This window comes from Ambystoma mexicanum, chromosome 1p (assembly GCF_040938575.1).
Source record: "Ambystoma mexicanum isolate Mex_15411 chromosome 1p, UKY_AmexF1_1, whole genome shotgun sequence".
Classification (NCBI taxonomy): Eukaryota; Metazoa; Chordata; class Amphibia; order Caudata; family Ambystomatidae; genus Ambystoma; species Ambystoma mexicanum.
Genome location: NC_090921.1, coordinates 1,602,281 through 1,618,518, shown reverse-complemented (window position 1 = coordinate 1,618,518; position 16,238 = coordinate 1,602,281). Strand labels below are relative to the sequence as shown.

The following is a 16,238-nucleotide window of genomic DNA, read 5'->3' as shown; positions in this document are numbered from 1 at the left end:
AAAAGAGGCTTCTACACCTCTCCCCTTGCTGGATCCCTGTAGGAAAGCAGGAACAGGAGAGAGGGAATGGGGAGTATTGTCACAATGGAGTGGATTAATTCCTCTTTCATGTAGTGATCCCTTGCAGGAATGAGACATCGACTCACTTAGTCGATACTGTTCACCTCTTGGGGGTAATTTGGGTGTGGTCCCTCATTCGCCGCTACCTGTTTCCCCTAGTAAGATGAATGGCAGGCTTAGTCGGACCACAAATCCTATACCTGTACAAAAAAACTCCCTAACGGCCCCCTATGGTGGAACATTCCATAACACTAAGACATTCACATAAGACATTCACACCTTGACTTTACATGAACCATCCTAAAAAAAGTAAAAGTCCCGAAATGCGACAGAGATATTGCTGCTTTACTATTTAAGAGAGAACAGTTCTGAATATTTCGACTCAAAGCTGACACAATGGGGCTAAACGAGACTATCAGCTACAAACTCTGACTACCCTATGAAGCCCGTCTATATAGATTATCCAGCAGATGCACATATGGGAAACCACAGATAACCCTAGGAAGCCCTATAACCTGTAGGATTTCATTTGAGTCCAACACCTTACACATCTGGTACCCTATTAGAATAGCATCAATGGGACACCTCTGAGACATACAGTATGACCAATCACTTGCAATTGGTTCCCACAACCAAGTAGCTCATACATGCCGCATTGGGATATATATACATGGGGACTTGTCCATCCTGCCACTACTTAATATATGACTCAGACCCATACATACTTGTAATTCAATCCATCCATTGCAGAAATGCAATAGACGGGTGATCTATGCCAAGCTCAGATTGTACCACCACTCAGCACTATATCATTACAAGATGGCACCCTTCAGACCTAATACATAGTTCGGGGGCACGGCCAACAATCAGGAAATTCTGCTGGTACGCATCCGTGACCAAGGTACGCGGGCCCTATAACGACACAGGGGCTGCGTTTTTCGTGAATCACAGTCTGTTATAATGCAAACGATTTAATAACCACATGAATGAAAACCTCTCACTGTATTTTATTCAGAGGTTTGCTCCTTAGACGTATTCCTTATCATTGAGCAACTACCAACTCAAGGTGGCTCTTCGCACTTGCCTGATCCATTACCACACTAGAGACCCAGGCAGTAGCATGTACACTACCCGAGGACGCATGCGCCCCTCGCGAGCTTGCTGAGACTGCTTGCGCCCGTGCCCGATTTATTGGGTCGAATTTGGACCGTATACAGTGACTATATTCTGCAATAGCATTATATCGCAATCAACTAGTTGGGTGTGTGAGCGCCCGCAACGTGATCTTTATCAAGTGGTTTCTCTGCACCGTTTCAAGAATATCAAGAATATACATATAAATATCTAGCTAAGTTTATTGAGCTCTCATATGTTTTGCCGCGCTAATCAGGGCTCAGAAACAGCAATACACATTCTGTGTTTTGCGCATGGTGATCATTTAAAGATGGCAGGCCCTGTGACTTACATCCCGCATGGGAATCCCTGCATGGACACACCCCCTTTCTAAAATGGAAACGATGTACAGTTCAAAGTAACACGGGCTACAGGCTACTGTGTAACCATTCTGATGACAGGATATTTTGCAGTGCTTGCTCTCTGAACCGCCTCCTATAGGTAAGCAAGTAAACAAGTTTATTTTAATTTTTAACTTTTCTCAACTAGAACATTCTTTTCTCATAAGCCTCCAGTCAGCTTTAGATGCTAATAGTCAAAAATACATTTTTGTATTTTAGAAATAAGTTACTTCTGCTCAGTAACACAGCAGTCTACATAATGACAGATGCCCTTACAAGACCCTAGGAATAGGAATTCACTGCAGAACCGGTGAGTGCACTGAATCTACCCAATATTCCAGTATTCAATAAATAAGAAAATACTCATTGTGGACTTACATTGTGCTGCCTCTTCCCTCTCTCTTTTTCCTGCTGTCCTACGGGTATCCAGCAAGGGCATAGGTGCAGAAGTCTGTTTTTGTGAACAACCATTGCAGCTCGTAGGCCTCGAATTTGAAATGTGTTTGGGTCCTGAAGAAAGTGGGAAAGAAGGGATAGGTAACCCACTGAAACCGGTCGCCCATATATTTACGCAATGTGTGTACACTAATCAGACATCCTAGTGAAATCACGCATGTGTTTTTAAACATTACATGTGAACAGATAAGTAGGGAGTTATAAAATAATAGTTGCCCCCCTTCTGTCCTTGTTCTGGCTTTGCCAGATTTTATATTAGTTTGCTATTCATTACCTACTGACCTCCTCGCACTCTTTTGAGAATATGGTCTACAATTAGTAGGGGCCAGTTCATCCTGTCTGTCCGTGGCACAACAGCTCCGGCTAGGCTTAGCCACCCCATGAGGGACATCTAGTGGTGGTTGGAGGGCAAGCACAGTTAATTCTTAGAGCTTAAAAAGAAACTACAAACAAATTGCCTGGACTTTTTCAGGGTAATTCATAGAATTTCGCAGAAAAGTGTCGCAAGCGGCTGGCGCAGAGTGTCCGCGTGCGATTGTCTGCGCCAGGCACGTGCGCTAAAACCGATTTCCGCGCACAGCGTATTCATGGATTTTAGGCTCCCAAACCAGCCGTGGCGCAGAGTATCGCAGCGACCCTGCAGCAGCGCCAGTAACGCCCCCAAGAACGCCCTCGCGCAAGGAAAAGCCATCAAAATCGCTAAATCATCGCAAAGGGCTGCGCTAACCCTGGACCAGTCTACAGGGCTGCCAAACAAGGAACGCAAAGCGGGTAACGTGCATATCAGGGGTACGCGTGAAGTCATACACGCGATTAGCCAGGGTACGTGTATTACAGGGGTACGCGTGAAGTTTTACACGCGATTAGCCAGGGCACGTGTATCACAGGGGTACGCAGGAATTATCACACGCGATTTGGCTGGGTACGTGTATTACAGGGGTACACGGGAAGTTCTACACGCGATTCGGCTGGGTACGTGTATTACAGGGGTGCGCAGGAATTCTCACATGCGATTTGGCTGGGTACGTGTACTCCAGGGGTGCGCGGGAATTATCACACGCGATTTGGCTGGGTACGTGTATTCCAGGGGTGCGTGGGAATTATCACACGCGATTTGGCTGGGTACGTGTATTACAGGGGTACACGGGAAGTTCTACACGCGATTCGGCTGGGTACGTGCATTACAGGGGTGCGCGGGAATTCTCACATGCGATTTGGCCAGGTACGTGTATTCCAGGGGTGCGCGGGAATTATCACACGCGATTTGGCTGGGTACGTGTATTCCAGGGGTGCGTGGGAATTATCACACGCGATTTGGCTGGGTACGTGTATTACAGGGGTACACGGGAAGTTCTACACGCGATTCGGCTGGGTACGTGTATTACAGGGGTGCGCGGGAATTCTCACATGCGATTTGGCCAGGTACGTGTATTACAGGGGTGCGCGGGAATTATCAGACGCGATTTGGCTGGGTGGGTCCTCACAGGTGTTCCCTGTACACCCTCCACGGCCCCTGCAGGCAGCCCACAAAACAGGGGACTACCCTGCACACCTGCTCATGTCCCCCTATCACCCCCACCCCCCAGCAGTGCAGGGGCAGCCTCCACCAGGCCCCCACTCATGTCCCCTATCACCCCCACCCCCCCGCCACCAGGGGCACCCTCCACCAGGCCCCCACTCATGTCTCCCACCACCCCCACCCCCCAGCAGTGCAGGGGCACCCTCCACCAGGACCCCACTCATGTCCCCTATCACCCCCACCCCCCGCCACCAGGGGCACCCTCCACCAGGCCCCCACTCATGTCTCCCACCACCCCCACCCCCCAGCCACCAGGGGCACCCTCCACCAGGCCCCCATCCATGTCTCCCACCACCCCCACCCCCCAGCAGTTCAGGGGCACCCTCCACCAGGCCCCCACCCATGTCCCCTATCACCCCCACCCCCCAGCCACCAGGGGCACCCTCCACCAGGCCCCCATCCATGTCTCCCACCACCCCCACCCCCCAGCAGTGCAGGTGCAGCCTCCACCAGGCCCCCACTCATGTCCCCTATCACCCCCACCCCCCCGCCACCAGGGGCACCCTTCACAAGGCCCTCATCCATGTCTCCCACCACCCCCACCCCCCAGCAGTGCAGGGGAACCCTCCACCAGGCCCCCACTCATGTCCCCTATCACCCCCACCCCCTCCGCCACCAGGGGCACCCTTCACAAGGCCCTCATCCATGTCTCCCACCACCCCCACCCCCCAGCAGTGCAGGTGCAGCCTCCACCAGGCCCCCACTCATGTCCCCTATCACCCCCACCCCCTCCGCCACCAGGGGCACCCTCCACCAGGCCCCCACTCATGTCTCCCACCACCCCCACCCCCAGCCACCAGGGGCACCCTCCACCAGGCCCCCATCCATGTCTCCCACCACCCCCACCCCCCAGCAGTGCAGGGGCACCCTCCACCAGGCCCCCACCCATGTCCCCTATCACCCCCACCCCCCCGCCACCAGGGGCACCCTTCACAAGGCCCCCATCCATGTCTCTCACCACCCCCACCCCCCAGCAGTGCAGGGGCACCCTCCACCAGGCCCCCACCCATGTCCCCTATCACCCCCACCCCCCAGCCACCAGGGGCACCCTCCACCAGGCCCCCATCCATGTCTCCCACCACCCCCACCCCCCAGCCACCAGGGGCACCCTCCACCAGGCTCCATCCATGTCTCCCACCACCCCCACCCCCCAGCAGTGCAGGGGCACCCTCCACCAGGCCCCCACCCATGTCCCCTATCACCGCCACCCCCCAGCCACCAGGGGCACCCTCCACCAGGCCCCCATCCATGGCTCCCACCACCCCCACCCCCCAGCAGTGCAGGGGCACCCTCCACCAGGCACCCAACCATGTCCCCTATCACCCCCACCCCCCAGCCACCAGGGGCACCCTCCACCAGGCCCCCATCCATGTCTCCCACCACCCCCACCCCCCAGCAGTGCAGGGGCACCCTCCACCAGGCCCCCAACCATGTCCCCTATCACCCCCACCCCCCAGCCACCAGGGGCACCCTCCACCAGGCCCCCATCCATGTCTCCCACCACCCCCACCCCCCAGCAGTGCAGGGGCACCCTCCACCAGGCACCCACCCATGTCCCCTATCACCCCCACCCCCCAGCCACCAGGGGCACCCCCCACCAGGCCCCCATCCATGTCTCCCACCACCCCCACCCCCCAGCAGTGCAGGGGCACCCTCCACCAGGCACCCACCCATGTCTCCCACCACCCCCACCCCCCAGCAGTGCAGGGGCAGCCTCCACCAGGCCCCCACTCATGTCCCCTATCACCCCCACCCCCCCGCCACCAGGGGCACCCTTCACAAGGCCCCCATCCATGTCTCCCACCACCCCCACCCCCCAGCCACCAGGGGCACCCTCCACCAGGCCCCCATCCATGTCTCCCACCACCCCCACCCCCCAGCAGTGCAGGTGCAGCCTCAACCAGGCCCCCACTCATGTCCCCTATCACCCCCACCCCCTCCGCCACCAGGGGCACCCTCCACCAGGCCCCCACTCATGTCTCCCACCACCCCCACCCCCCAGCCACCAGGGGCACCCTCCACCAGGCCCCCATCCATGTCTCCCACCACCCCCACCCCCAGCAGTGCAGGTGCAGCGTCCACCAGGCCCCCACTCATGTCCCCTATCACCCCCAACCCCCCGCCACCAGGGGCACCCTTCACAAGGCCCCCATCCATGTCTCCCACCACCCCCACCCCCCAGCCACCAGGGGCACCCTCCACCAGGCCCCCATCCATGTCTCCCACCACCCCCACCCCCCAGCAGTGCAGGTGCAGCCTCCACCAGGCCCCCACTCATGTCCCCTATCACCCCCACCCCCTCCGCCACCAGGGGCACCCTCCACCAGGCCCCCACTCATGTCTCCCACCACCCCCACCCCCCAGCCACCAGGGGCACCCTCCACCAGGCCCCCATCCATGTCTCCCACCACCCCCACCCCCCAGCAGTGCAGGTGCAGCCTCCACCAGGCCCCCACTCATGTCCCCTATCACCCCCACCCCCCCGCCACCAGGGGCACCCTTCACAAGGCCCCCATCCATGTCTCCCACCACCCCCACCCCCCAGCAGTGCAGGGGCACCCTCCACCAGGCCCCCACCCATGTCCCCTATCACCCCCACCCCCCAGCCACCAGGGGCACCCTCCACCAGGCCCCCATCCATGTCTCCCACCCACCACCCCCACCCCCCAGCCACCAGGGGCACCCTCCACCAGGCCCCCATCCATGTCTCCCACCACCCCCACCCCCCAGCAGTGCAGGGGCACCCTCCACCAGGCCCCCACCCATGTCCCCTATCACCCCCACCCCCCAGCCACCAGGGGCACCCTCCACCAGGCCCCCATCCATGTCTCCCACCACCCCCACCCCCCAGCAGTGCAGGGGCACCCTCCACCAGGCCCCCATCCATGTCTCCCACCACCCCCACCCCCCAGCAGTGCAGGGGCACCCTCCACCAGGCCCCCACCCATGTCCCCTATCACCCCCACCCCCCAGCCACCAGGGGCACCCTCCACCAGGCCCCCATCCATGTCTGCCACCACCCCCACCCCCCAGCAGTGCAGGTGCAGCCTCCACCAGGCCCCCACTCATGTCCCCTATCAGCCCCACCCCCCCCGCCACCAGGGGCACCCTTCACAAGGCCCCCATCCATGTCTCTCACCACCCCCACCCCCCAGCAGTGCAGGGGCACCCTCCACCAGGCCCCCACCCATGTCCCCTATCACCCCCACCCCCCAGCCACCAGGGGCACCCTCCACCAGGCCCCCATCCATGTCTCCCACCACCCCCACCCCCCAGCCACCAGGGGCACCCTCCACCAGGCCCCCATCCATGTCTCCCACCACCCCCACCCCCCAGCAGTGCAGGGGCACCCTCCACCAGGCCCCCACCCATGTCCCCTATCACCCCCACCCCCCAGCCACCAGGGGCACCCTCCACCAGGCCCCCATCCATGTCTCCCACCACCCCCACCCCCCAGCAGTGCAGGGGCACCCTCCACCAGGCACCCACCCATGTCCCCTATCACCCCCACCCCCAGCCACCAGGGGCACCCTCCACCAGGCCCCCATCCATGTCTCCCACCACCCCCACCCCCCAGCAGTGCAGGGGCACCCTCCACCAGGCACCCACCCATGTCCCCTATCACCCCCACCCTCCAGCCACCAGGGGCACCCTCCACCAGGCCCCCATCCATGTCTCCCACCACCCCCAGCAGTGCAGGGGCACCCTCCACCAGGCCTCCACCCATGTCCCCTATCACCCCCACCCCCCAGCCACCAGGGGCACCCTCCACCAGGCCCCCATCCATGTCTCCCACCACCCCCACCCCCCAGCAGTGCAGGTGCAGCCTCCACCAGGCCCCCACTCATGTCCCCTATCACCCCCACCCCTCCCCGCCACCAGGGGCACCCTTCACAAGGCCCCCATCCATGTCTCCCACCACCCCCAACCCCCAGCAGTGCAGGGGCACCCTCCACCAGGCACCCACCCATGTCCCCTATCACCCCCACCCCCCAGCCACCAGGGGCACCCTCCACCAGGCCCCCATCCATGTCTCCCACCACCACCACCACCCCCCAGCCACCAGGGGCACCCTCCACCAGGCCCCCATCCATATCTCCCACCACCCCCACCCCCCCAGCAGTGCAGGGGCACCCTCCACCAGGCCCCCACCCATGTCCCCTATCACCCCCACCCCCAGCCATCAGGGGCACCCTCCACCAGGCCCCCATCCATGTCTCCCACCACCCCCACCCCCCAGCAGTGCAGGGGCACCCTCCACCAGGCAGCCACCCATGTCCCCTATCACCCCCACCCCCCACCCACCAGGGGCACCCTCCACCAGGCCCCCATCCATGTCTCCCACCACCCCACCCCCCAGCAGTGCAGGGGCACCCTCCACCAGGCCCCCACCCATGACCCCTATCACCCCCCAGCCACCAGGGGCACCCTCCACCAGGCCCCCATCCATGTCTCCCACCAGCAGTGCAGGGGCACCCTCCACCAGGCCCCCACCCATGTCCCCTATCACCCCCACCCCCCAGCCACCAGGGGCACCCTCCACCAGGCCCCCATCCATGTCTCCCACCACCCCCACCCCCCAGCAGTGCAGGGGCACCCTCCACCAGGCACCCACCCATGTCTCCCACCACCCACACCCCCCAGCAGTGCAGGGGCAGCCTCCACCAGGCCCCCACTCATGCCACCTATCACCCCACCCCCCCGCCACCAGGGGCACCCTTCACAAGGCCCCCATCCATGTCTCCCACCACCCCCACCCCCCAGCCACCAGGGGCACCCTCCACCAGGCCCCCATCCATGTCATCCCACCACCCCCACCCCCCAGCAGTGCAGGTGCAGCCTCCACCAGGCCCCCACTCATGTCCCCTATCACCCCCACCCCCCCGCCACCAGGGGCACCCTCCACCAGGCCCCCACTCATGTCTCCCACCACCCCCACCCCCCAGCCACCAGGGGCACCCTCCACCAGGCCCCCATCCATGTCTCCCACCATCCCCACCCCCCAGCAGTGCAGGGGCACCCTCCACCAGGCCCCCACCCATGTCCCCTATCACCCCCACCCCCCAGCCACCAGGGGCACCCTCCACCAGGCCCCCATCCATGTCTCCCACCACCCCCATCCCCCAGCAGTGCAGGTGCAGCCTCCACCAGGCCCCCACTCATGTCCCCTATCACCCCCAACCCCCCCGCCACCAGGGGCACCCTTCACAAGGCCCCATCCATGTCTCCCACCACCCCCACCCCCCAGCAGTGCAGAGGCACCCTCCACCAGGCCCCCACCCATGTCCCCTATCACCCCCACCCCCCAGCCACCAGGGGCACCCTCCACCAGGCCCCCATCCATGTCTCCCACCACCCCCACCCCCCAGCAGTGCAGGGGCACCCTCCACCAGGCACCCACCCATGTCTCCCACCACCCACACCCCCCAGCAGTGCAGGGGCAGCCTCCACCAGGCCCCCACTCATGCCACCTATCACCCCACCCCCCCGCCACCAGGGGCACCCTTCACAAGGCCCCCATCCATGTCTCCGACCACCCCCACCCCCCAGCCACCAGGGGCACCCTCCACCAGGCCCCCATCCATGTCATCCCACCACCCCCACCCCCCAGCAGTGCAGGTGCAGCCTCCACCAGGCCCCCACTCATGTCCCCTATCACCCCCACCCCCCCCGCCACCAGGGGCACCCTCCACCAGGCCCCCACTCATGTCTCCCACCACCCCCACCCCCCAGCCACCAGGGGCACCCTCCACCAGGCCCCCATCCATGTCTCCCACCATCCCCACCCCCCAGCAGTGCAGGGGCACCCTCCACCAGGCCCCCACCCATGTCCCCTATCACCCCCACCCCCCAGCCACCAGGGGCACCCTCCACCAGGCCCCCATCCATGTCTCCCACCACCCCCATCCCCCAGCAGTGCAGGTGCAGCCTCCACCAGGCCCCCACTCATGTCCCCTATCACCCCCAACCCCCCCGCCACCAGGGGCACCCTTCACAAGGCCCCATCCATGTCTCCCACCACCCCCACCCCCCAGCAGTGCAGAGGCACCCTCCACCAGGCCCCCACCCATGTCCCCTATCACCCCCACTCCCCAGCCACCAGGGGCACCCTCCACCAGGCCCCCATCCATGTCTCCCACCACCCCCACCCCCCAGCCACCAGGGGCACCCTCCACCAGGCCCCCATCCATGTCTCCCATCACCCCCACCCCCCAGCAGTGCAGGGGCACCCTCCACCAGGCCCCCACCCATGTCCCCTATCACCCCCACCCCCCAGCCACCAGGGGCACCCTCCACCAGGCCCCCATCCATGTCTCCCACCACCCCCAAACCCCCAGCCACCAGGGGCATCCTCCACCAGGACACCAACTTCCCTGGCACTGAAGCTGGTGCCCCTCTGCCTCCTTGGCCGGGGGTTGCCACTGGTGCCAGATGTTGTAGTGCCCGACATGGCAACCCCAGAGGCAGGAGTGGGTGGGCAACAGGGTCCTGGGGCTGGGCTGTGGGGCGACGGAAAAGCAGTCGGGAGCCTTTGGTTCCAGCAGGGGTGGTCACAGCAACAGCACCCCTGGCTGATGTGCAGGCAGCAAATGGCAGGGCACGTGGGCAGCAGGCAGTCAGGCAGCAGCAGATGGCAGGTGGGAGCGTGCTCAGGGCTCTGGGGGGCAGTGATTTGGCCTCCTGGGCAGGAGCGTGGTCTTTCATGTGTGAACGCGTGGACAGCTTGATACGTAGTGAGTGATTTTGCACGTGAAAATCCCACACGTCTGCGTGTAAATCGATGAAAGGCCCTTAGCGCGTAAACGCGTATGCGCGTCTATGAAGTCACGTGCACGCGTAGGAAAAAGTTGCGTGACACGTCCGAGTGTCAAAGCGTGTAATTGGTGCAAATGGACCTACACGCAGAAGTGTCAAAGCGTGTAATTGGTGCAAATGGACCTACACGCAGAAGTGACAAAGCGTGTAATTGGTGGGAATGGGCCTAGCACGTACACGCCGCGTAAGTGACGCTGTACGTGTGGGCCTGCATATAAGGTACGTGTAGAACACCAATTCCTTGTACTGCTTTTCGTGGAAAGCGAGTGGGTGAATTCTGTACTTCTTGTCGTTTCACACGCGATTTACTTCACGGCGTTTCAAGTTCGTACTCCCTGTTACCTCTGACAGCTTTTTCAATATTTTTCTCTTGTACTGGTTTACCTGAGCCTGTTCCCTCAAACAGTGTTCCCTTCTACTGTTGTCCTGTCTCCTCAGACAGCGTACATATCTTCTTTTGGCGGGGGTGTTGCCAACCAAACGCGCTCATTTTTCACGCTCTTTTACCTGGCAGATGGTGAGTCACGCACGTATCTAACATCTGTGCTTGCCCCGTGTGTAGCCTACCCCTTCAGAGGTCATTCTAGGCTGCGTGTGACACGCATATGTTCATTCTTGTGTTACTGGGTGCCACAGCGTAGTGCAGGTTTTTCTTTCTGCACACGTGGTCTAGGAGGGGTTGCGTGCACGTCATCTCCCTTTTTTGGGCCTCCTGTGCGTTGCGTGACCCGTCATCTTTCCCCAGGGGTTACATTCAGCCTTGCTAGAGCACTAGGGTACAATTACCATCTGGTACCCAACCCCTTTTACCCCCAATTGCCCAGGACAATAGTCTACATCCACTCCCATACGCACATTAACATCAGTGCCATGGCTGGGAGGCGAGGATTCCGTAAGGGTGGCAAAGGTGGAAGAGCCACAAGTGGTGGCCGTGGTGGATCCGGTAGGGGACGTGGTCGTAACTTGCAGGGTGAGCCTGTCCCCCCATGTGTGGAGGACCAGTCACGGGCACCCATAATCCCCCCTTTCCCCCCCTCCCGTTGAGGCTGATGTGGCTGACACCATCCATGCTCAGCCCTTGTTGGACCAGCCCATTGTGGCACCAGACCTGGCTGACTCCATGGCTGACTTCCAGGTCAGCAGGGCTACGACACGTGCGCTGGTGCACGTTGATGCCATCATGCCACGTGGATCTGGGGCAGCAAGGTCATCTGCTGCACCAAGGAGGCAGGGCGGAGAGGCTGCAGGGGCAGCTGCGGCTCCATCCACCCCAGCCCTCACACACCCAGCCAGGACAGTGTCGGTCCTAGTCCATGCTGCTGACATTCCCCCTGACACCATCACACTAGAGCCAATGCCTGCACCAACTCCCATGCTGAGTGTGCAATCCCACACTCCTGATACAGAGTCCACCAGGGCTCCTGCCCCTAGTGTCCAGAGTGGCGCAGGACACTCAGGATCACCACCACCTTCCAAGCGGAAGAGGAAGAGTGCTCGTCCGGCACAGGCTGATGCCCCAGACACGGCTACACAGTCCGGCCCGTCCAGGAAGCCCAGCTTTACGGATGACGAACTGAATGCACTTGTTGAGTATGTGTCCGGACATGACAACGAGATGGTCATTGTTGCAGGATCCAAGACCACACCTGCACAACGCCAGGCACACTGGCAGACCGTTGTGGACATCGTAAGTGCCCTTGGAATCGTGAGGCGCACAGCCAATGATTGCTATAAGCGCTGGAATGACCTAAAGCGCAGGGCAAAGAGTAAGCTGGCCTCAAGTCATGCCGCAACTCTAGTGACTGGAGGTGGGTCTCCAGTAGTAGACATGGAACTCACTCCACATGAGTCAGTCGCTGGGACCTACGTCACGGAGGAACAGATCCAAGGCGTGGGAGATCTGGCTGATTACGAGGCATTGTCCGGTGAGTGCACATGCATGTGTGTGTCATCCATGTGCATGGTGTGTGTGTGAGGGCTTCTGTTTGTGTGCCAGGTGAGAGTGTGTGCGCCTGAGTCGTATGGGTCAGCCATGTGCTTCATGCAATACTTCCTGCGCAGCTGCATTTGGCCATAGCAGTATCCCTTCTGCCAACAGTAGACATCTAGCCCAACTGCACGCCAGTTGCCCTTGAAGTGTCACCTTGCCACAACATTGTTGCTTATTTTTCACTGTTCATTCAGTCAGATTGTTTGCATTCCCCCACTTTTACTAGCCATGTCGCTGTCCACTAGTCACATGTCTGACATGGCTATGGTAAAGTGGAGTGACTTTGTTACCTGGATATCATTTGTACACACATGTCCCTGTGCAATTGGACCATTTCAGACTGGCAGCTCCAGGTGAAAAATCTGACCTGTTAGAATTAGAAAAGCAATTACATGCAGGAACTGGACTGAATGAATAGGTGCTGCCCTCCTCTCCATCTTCACTCAATAGCAATGGTACATGCCATCTGTGTGATGGCATGTGTGTTTCACCTGGCAATCACAGGCCAATGTGTGATGCCACTGCCAGGCAGCATGCAGAAAATGTGTTCATCTTCCATCTTGGTGTCATCAGTGTGTGCCATTTGCCTGCACTTCATACGCAGTGAGGGTGCATGCATGGGAGGGTTTTAGTCATGTGGGACATGTGTCAATCAAGTACTGGTTCTCTTGCTTCTCAGCCCTCATTGTGTGCCATGGTGCTAATGCCTGTTTCCATTTCTTTGTTTTTATGTCTTTGCAGGGGAAGACGCACCTGATACTGCTGGGGTTGTGGAGATGGTGCAGACCCAGGAGGGGTCCGAGGGCCGACCAACCACCAGTGAGGGATGTGGTGTGGTGGTGGGGGAGAACCCACAAGTGCTGCAGGTCGTGCTCTCAAGGGGTGTCTCTGGCTGCACCTCCCCCGAGCTGTACTCAGGTGTTGATTCGGATGAGACCTATGTGCCGTCGCAGGTGAGTGTTCCAGGGAGGGATTCTGTTCTGTCTCACCCACCTGCACCAGGGTCAGAACCCTCCATGGGGATGTCAGTGTTGGCAGCTACGCCTTTGGTGGTTACGGATGCAGGGTCACACTCCGCGACATCTGATCCTGTTCCTGGGCCAGCAGATCAGAGGGGGAATGCAGTCCTGCATCCTCAGGCAGTGCCGGCACAGCAAGGCGCAGTTCGCCTTGCCCCAGACAGGTGTGGTGCCCGCCGACGTGGTGGCCGTACGCCACCTGGCAATACCGCATGGGAGCAATCCATTTACGGTATGGCAACCCAACAGGCTGCATCATCCGAGATGATGGCTCAGGCCATGGATAGGGTGGCCACTTCCATTGTCCCCCCAGAAAGGCTGATGGAGCGACTAGAGCAGGCAACCGACTCCATCTGCCAGTCACACAGGGAGGACATGTTGGGGTCCAACAGGGACAGGCGGGCGGCACTGGCGTCTCTGCAGGAGGCCATCTCCATTGAGTCCCAGGGCCACAGGGAAGCCCTGAGGCAGGAGCACCTTCACCTCAGGACGACTCTTGTTGAGCTTGAGGCTTCAACACACCAAAGGACAGAACAGCAGCTGGAGCGTCTCACCCGTACGCTCTCAGCTGAGATGCAGGCAACGAGGGCGGAGGTCCGGGCATCCCGTGAGTTGTTGCATGGGGACCTCCGCACACTCTTCCTCCAGAACCTTACCTACCACACCCGCATGCTTGCAGCCATGGAGGAGCAGACTAGGGCCTTGCGTGGGCTGCCTCCCATAGTGCAACCACCTCCGGATGCAGCTGCACAGGGTGATAATAGCGACAGCAGTGATACTCCCACAACAGGGTAGCCGTGTGGGCCATGAGCCCATGGAGGTGTTTTATTTTCCCAGGATCCACGCAGGTGGGTTCTGGTGTGCATCCTGTCCTCGGACCTCCTGGGTGGCCTCCCCAACCCCCCCGGGCCCATCAATGGCCATTTTTGATTGTTTTTTATTTTTATTTTTATTTATTTTATTCCCTATTTTTTTGGGACGATTTGTTGGCTTCCGTGGTTCCTGTGGGCATACGCTGCATTGTGGCTGGGCACATGCAGGCTTGTAATGTATTTGGTTCAGATGCTTGGGTTTGAGTCACACACACCCCTCCTGCTTCCCGTTTCCATGGGCTTGCAAAGGGTGTGCCCAAGTAACAGTGAATTACACAGTGACGTTGGACTCCCATGAGCTGTGTGGGCAGTCTGTAGTCAATACTGTGTATACATTCCTAGTGCATATTGCTGTTGTGTTGTACACTGCATGTTGCATTGATGTGTAACTCATCTTCTGTGTCTACCTCCCAATTTGCAGGTCCCTTCCTCATGTCTACACAAGGACCTCTAGTCTGGAGATGGGGTCCATGTTGGCAGCAGTGCACCTACAACTCTACATGGTGCCAACACTGCACAGTTGGTAGTGGTGGGAGTGCAGGCATTTCCAGGTGGTGAGACTACTAATATGTAAAATTTGTGATGTCATGTTAATGGTAGTACGTGCTCAAGTATGTTGTTGGTCCGGCATTGCTGTGAGCATTTCAGGTGTTGCAGGTTTCTAATAGGGACACTGTACATAGTGACACTAGTGTCATGTTGTGGGGATTACTTTGTTTACCTGCAAATAGCATGACATGGCACGGTGTGTCGTGTGGCGGTGCTGGGGTTGGGTTGGCTGACATGGCACTGTCCTCTTGTTGCATTTTGCAAGTGGGTATTCTTTTTAGCTGCTTGAATGTGTAACTCCACAAAACTGCATTGGTGGTGTCTGTGTGGGTAGGGATGCACACATTGTGACACTTCCAGGTGAACAATCTCAGGCTGATATGGTATTCACGGTTCATTCTCCAGACATTGAGGATCAGTGTCAGGTTGAGTCATCATTGATTGTCAGATGGAATGTGCCAGGGCAGTGTGCACTCCACAGGGGTGTGATTTCTATGTGAAGTAATTAGCCACTAACTGTGTACGGGCTGCCTCCGCACGTGCCCTTTCCCCTCCCATGCGCAGCGGCTGTGCATGTGGTTGGGGATGTGGGGCCACCACCATGTCCACGGCCAGGCCCCGGCGTGTTGCAACGTTGTGCAGGACACATGCTGCCACTATGATCCTGCACACTACTGGGGGAGCGTATAACAGCTGGCCGCCAGAACGGTCAAGGGAGCGAAAGCGTGACTTTAGCACTCCGAATGTGCGCTCCACTATGCCCCGGGTCGTAATGTGGGCTGTGTTATATCTTACCTCGGGTGGCGTGGTGGGGTTCCGAATTGGCGTCATCATGTGGGGGCTGAGAGGGTAGGCACTGTCCCCTGTGGAGGTGGTGATTGGTATCATTGGTGGGGTTGTGACCTTGCTCAGTATCCAACATGCATGCATGTGCAGTGGCATACATACTCACCAAGCAGCCATGTATCGCCATGCCGCCCAGCTTCTAGGTCCCGGCTTAGGGTGGCCATTCGATAAATGAAGCTGTCGTGGGTGGACCCGGGATAGTTGGCATATACTGAGGTGATGATTCCCTTGGCATTACATGCTACCTGCACGTTGATGGAATGCCAGTGCTTGCGGTTCCTATAGATGTGCTCAGATGCCCTGGGGGGACGTAGAGCCACATGGGTGCAGTCGATGGCACCTAGCACTTTGGGGAATCGTGCTACACCGTAAAAATCCAGGGCGGCAGCATGCCTTTCTGCAGGGGTTCTGGGCAGGTATATGTGCCTGCGGACTGATGGGCGTGCAGTGATGATGTTCAAGACCTGGTGTAGGCAGCGTGACTGGGTGGCCTGTGACAACCCACCCACTATGGCACTTGTCCGCTGAAATGATCCA

At 59.5% G+C, this 16,238-nt stretch overlaps 1 long non-coding RNA gene across 2 annotated transcripts in view; it reads left to right on the top strand.

The window, feature by feature from the left end:
- The first annotated feature begins 1,578 nt into the window (after positions 1-1,578).
- LOC138563678 (uncharacterized) overlaps positions 1,579-16,238 on the top strand; it is a 311,901-nt gene continuing 297,241 nt past the window's right edge. For both annotated transcript variants that reach the window (XR_011299664.1, XR_011299658.1), the window contains exons 1-2: positions 1,579-1,674; positions 1,794-1,884. This is a non-coding gene — a long non-coding RNA (uncharacterized lncRNA). The remainder of the gene's footprint in view (positions 1,675-1,793; positions 1,885-16,238) is intronic.